At 35.3% G+C, this 5,540-nt stretch overlaps 1 long non-coding RNA gene and 1 pseudogene across 1 annotated transcript; both read right to left on the bottom strand.

The window, feature by feature from the left end:
- Nucleotides 1-460: 460 nt before the first annotated feature.
- Nucleotides 461-2,752, bottom strand: LOC122335063. Its single transcript, XR_006248915.1, has 4 exons — nucleotides 2,739-2,752; nucleotides 1,486-1,564; nucleotides 1,251-1,399; nucleotides 461-473 (listed from the first exon to the last, which is right to left on the bottom strand). It is a non-coding gene; the product is annotated as an uncharacterized LOC122335063 (long non-coding RNA).
- Nucleotides 2,753-3,163: 411 nt separating this feature from the next.
- The window catches only part of LOC122335066, a 16,239-nt pseudogene continuing 13,862 nt past the window's right edge, over nucleotides 3,164-5,540 (bottom strand).

Here is a 5,540-nt window from a genome sequence, read left to right as displayed (position 1 = left end):
TGTTTCATTCAGCTCTGCAATTATCTTCTCCGTTTCCTGTTAGAAACACAGAAAGGCAAGGCTAAATGGAAATATTTTTTCTCTGCATTAGATTCCATTTTAGATACCAAGCATACAAAAAGAACCCCTGAACAATCAGGAAGCACTCTGCATTCTGGATTCTGACATAACATCAGTTGACGTGCCTCTCGAAAGGCTGCTGTATCATTTAGAGAGTAGTAGCTGAAGTAACCCGATCTTCTAAAATTCCAAAACCTTTACCTACTTTAATAAGAGAGTGATGTTGAGAATGAGATATCATGTGTACCTTGAGTCTCTCCGCCGGGCCTCCTCTTTGCTGATGTGTGCAGTGGGATCAGGCGTCACACCCCCCCTCCATTGGTGCGGCCAGAGGTAGACTGCTCATATGTGAAGGCAGGGTTGGGAGAGTTCACCTAATGCTCCTCCCAAAGTGGGGCGCCCTGTTTCAGACCCTGAGAAAGAAAATAAGTGTGCCAGTTATTGTTTAAGTGACTGTTAATGTAATTGTAATAATGTAACTTTTTTGTGTATCCTGTGACCATGTGATCAGATTTCCCTCCACAGTTCTCATATTATTGTAATGCTAAAAACACCTAATATACAAGTGCATACGTTTTGGGTCAATAAGATTTATGCTTTTAGTTTAACCCAGTAAGAAAGTATTAAACTCATTAAAACTGCCAGTAAAAATTGCTTTAAAAATACTGTGTTTATTATGTATATATAAATGCACCACATGCAGTAAATAGACAGCACTGTGCAAAAGTTTTAGGCAATTGTACCTATAGAGAATTGCTGCTGTTTTATAGGCAAAAGAGCATTGACTTGATTTAGACTTCTCTTTTGTTCATTCATCCGCATTTTTAATGAAAATAAATGTTTAACACTTACATTTTTAAAGCATTCTTTGTTTGCAGTATTTTTCACCTGCCTAAAAACTTTACTGTACATATATACATTATACATATATACATACACACACACACATAGCTGATTAATCATTTGACAGCAATAATTTTCAATTAATGCTTTTAAATATTTTTTAAAATGTATTCAAGTGGAAATTGCAATAATATTTCACTTTCATTTTTTTTTATTCTTACCGTATTGTATAGATCTGTACAGCTTTTTTATTTATGCCGATTTAAATATTACACAACTTACATATCTCGATTTTAATAAGAACCTGGTTTTGTGGTAAAACGCGACCTTTGTGTGTGTGTATTTACCTGAGGCAGTGATGAGGTTGCTGAGTCCCTGAGACAGGAGGAGCTCTTTGAGTCTGTTGACCTCTTCTTTCAGCTCCCTGACGAGACGTGCGTTTGGATCCTCATTAATGACAGCATTACACTTTATCTGCTTAGCCCTGTCTGCATACCTACAGCAGGACACACGCTGGTTATACAGACCAGACATGACAATGCATTGTAGAAAAGAACTACGGTTCTGTTGTGTGCGTTTTACCTGAGAGTACTGAGTGTTTCTTCATAATTAATATCTGCTGGGCTCAGAGCAGCAATCATGGCTGTGCGAGAGTTTCCACCTTCAAACACAAACATTCAGTCAGTGTGGAGCGGTAACAGCAGTTGGTCAGAGACTTGTTTGAAACAAAAACTAAACCAAAAGTTAAATGGATCACCAACAGCAGGTCTATTCACAAAAATCCTAATATTCTAAATTAAGCAGTAAAAGCAACCAGTACACTATGCAAAAAACATTCCTTTATGTAATTATTGAAATTAAATATTAACACAATTGACAAATTATAGCTTTGTACCATTTCTTATATTTGCTTTTAAACTGTTCTTGAAGGAAACTGTCAGTTGAGCGATAGAGAAATAAATGAAGAGTGATGTTGCGATCCTCTTTTTCCTTGATAATTGATATTTGATTGTTATGAATAACATAACAGAGAGCAACAAGACTATTAGACTTCATTTTTGGCCACATGCTTTACACTACAGTTTAAAGGTTTGTGTCAGATTTTTACATTTTTATTTATTTTTATCCTCACAAAAGTTACATTTCTTACAGTTTTTATTTATACAAACAACTTAAAACAACTTTTTTTTCTTTTCAATTAAAATGTATTTATTCAGGTTTCACTGAATTCATCTTAAATGTATTTCAAAGATAAACAGAAAGTTTTATGGGTTTAGAATGACATGAGGTTGAGTAAATTAAGCTAATATAAATTTTAGATTAAACGTCCCTTTAAATAAATGAAGTTCTTTAACACAATTCCTTTTAACGTCTAAAACTTTCAGAACACACACAGTTGATGTCTCATGCTTTGTGTGTTACCAGAACCCACAGAAAAAATATGCATAACAAAATGATTGTCTGCACAAGTAAGTTAAAGAGCAAGAATAGGTCCATTTCTAAGATTTACTGTTAAAACACAATGTCTGCTGACAGGGCTGACAGAAAAGAACTTAATGACTAGTTGCATATCAGATAAACTTCTTTGTTGACTGGTTTTAGACACCAGACATCCTCTAATTTAACATTCCTGACACCATTGCAGAATCTAAAAACACGTGACCCAAAAGGCATCTTATCTTACTGGTCAATTAATTTATTTGACTGAAAACTGTCTCTTTAATAGAAAAAATACACTCGTCAGACTAATTTTCCTTCCTGGTGTGAACACGTGTTGGAATGCATGGTTTCAACTCTCGGTCTGTGAATAGGCCCTTAGGGACGGCAAGACGTACCTAGATTCTCTCTCTCAACAGCCACGTGAGCACAGAATCCCTGTAGGGAATGAAATCAGAGCGTCTCTTCTTTGAGCCGTGCTGTGGGGCATATTGTTACTCTTCACAAAGAACTTAACATTTGAGACGAAACACAAAAGGGATCTAGACGAAGACACAGTTGAGAAATTAAATAAAGAACTGAACCGAAGCAGCAGTAAGAAAAGAGAGTAAGGAAATCTAAAAACAGTTCCTACCATGTCTGCCAGCTGCTGAGATGACTTTCCCAGTGTTGTCAGGGACTTGTTAATATTGGCTCCCTCCTAAAACAAACCAAAAACCAAAATGCTTTAAAACTTTGTTAATACTCAATACGTTTAATACAACAAAAGGTAAGTAGTTTAAATCCATGTTATATAGTCATAATACTTTTACAGCATTTTTGATTAAATCAATGCATCCATATAGTAGTCAATATCTGAAGTGGATAAAAAAAGAAGAAAAATTTGCTGTAAGACAAGAACGCGAACATCCTTCAGAAATAAAAAAAAAACGATGACAGTATTTCGCTTTGCCTAAACTATTCCTTTTATTCAGAACTAATAAGACATCTGACAGACCTTCAGCCTCATGCCCTTGGCTCCAGACGGAGTCTGCTCTCTCACTTCCTGCCAGATCAACCAGGCTGATCTTGCTCACCTGAGCAGGAGACAAGAAACTAGACTCAGTAAAGAACAGTAAAAAGCAAGAGATTTCTAACGTCTGACGCACACCTTCTCAGTGTCCAGGCTGGTCATGTTGTCATGTCGACGCTGTGTGAAGAGGATGGTGAACACAGCATGCGGCGACTGCTGGTCTCGTTCATATTAGTAAGCGGCAACCGTCCTGGAAAGTAAGAGAATATGGACAAAAAGCAAATAAAGATGGCCAAACATTTCATTTTCACACATCAGTAGATTTTAAAATGCGCTCAAGTGCAATTAAAGGGTGGTTGATTTTTGTGTTTACTGGGTGGAGTCTAACATGTTTGAATGCTTTGTTTTTTAAAAACCATTACCATTATTCTACACCACTCTGTCCCTTCTCATATAAACACGCTAATCATTTCCTGCTTTTATGAAGCCCGTTCCTTTGAAATATACAATGGAGTCTGATTGGTTAGCTGGTCCATTGTGTTCACTAAACAGTCTAAAAAAAACAAAAAGGTCTAAACGTCATGCCCCTCAGCTATTTTATTGTAAACAATGGCATTGTCTGTATTGCTTATCAATTTGAGGCCTACTGAGACGCAGAGGATATTAATGAAGAGGATCAAACAAGGTTTTTACACAACGTTTCAGAGCGGTACGTGTCTTTGTTGTTGCTTCATACTTATAAATCACGCGTTATTTCTAAATACTACTGCTTCTGTTAGCTTTTTGATATATATTTTTATTCTGATCAAAGCTTTCATATAGCACGACAACCGCAAATGAAACTTGAGGTCCATTAGAATCGTTAGACAGAATTGTGATTCAGATATGAAAAGATTTCTTCATGCACCCTTAGTTTTGGAAGCTTGGCTTGGTTTATTAAAAGATAACAAACAGCATGTTAAGTATTGACGTTTGATACCACCACAGCAATGAAATACAATACATGCAGTTCATCAGCATTCTTGCCTATATTTTAGTTTATTTATAAAAGGCCTTAACTTATGATTAGTTTTTTTATTAGAATTTTTTTCTCCATTATCTTTGTTTTTATCAGAGATTTAATATAGCATGTATAATAGCATGTGTGTGTGCATATATATATATATATATATATATATATATATATACACACACACACACACATATATATATTCATATGCATGTATATAATCTCATTAATTGCTTCTTAGTTTAACAGACAAACAGTATTTTCATCTTAATCATAGTCATGTTTGTGTGTATAATAATACCTGGCTTTGTTGCCAGTGTCCATGAGATCTGCAATATCACTGTAGTTGGTAACAGCCATTTTGGAGAGGTCTTCTACGTAAGGACCCATTATAGGGTGCTCTCTGACCCTCAAGGCCCCTCTGCTTTTGGGTTCAACAAATCTCGAACACGCTCACAGTAAATCTCCATATATGAAACCTAAAAACACAAATACATGTATATCCATAAACAGTTTAAATGTAAACTCGCATGCTTTAAGAGGCCATGCATCAATGAAATCTCCAAAACAGTTCTTTAACAGTATGTAAATAGACACAAACATACCTCTACAGAAAAGGACAGGTCAGGGTCAGTGTTGCCTGCTGTCTGTCTGAACAAATCTTCACACATCTATGGGGGTAAAAACAAACAAAATGATTAAGTGATGCACAATGAGAGAGATGTGCAAGAGATCACTAAGTGAATTGAATTCAACACAGAATAAATCATTAATGATTTCAATTATTTCAGTGCTCACAAAAGCTCTGTCTTTAAAAGTTTAAATTATTGTAAGGTTTATACGATTTTTAATCGGCCACTTTGTATCGTTATATAGTTTATAGCTACTCTGTAAATCAGACTGCTCATCAGTATAAATCAGTCTGATGCTACTATCACGAGGAGCTCTCATTAAATACAGACTTTACTTGTATAAACTTGTGTCTCAGTTGTCAACTGAATTTAGACTCCAATGATTTACAAATTCTGAAAGCTACAGTATGTTAGCACAAATCAATACTACAATATGTGAAAAGACATTTCCCAAATGTTGTTCATTCGATTATACAGTAACTTAGCAAAAAATAACTGAATGCACCTTTAATATAGACCTGTCATTAACGTTTTATCATCCAATTTA

This window comes from Puntigrus tetrazona, unplaced genomic scaffold (assembly GCF_018831695.1).
Source record: "Puntigrus tetrazona isolate hp1 unplaced genomic scaffold, ASM1883169v1 S000000707, whole genome shotgun sequence".
Classification (NCBI taxonomy): domain Eukaryota; kingdom Metazoa; phylum Chordata; class Actinopteri; order Cypriniformes; family Cyprinidae; genus Puntigrus; species Puntigrus tetrazona.
The sequence above is the reverse complement of the archived record's forward strand: the minus strand, read 5'-3'. Positions and strand labels throughout refer to the sequence as shown.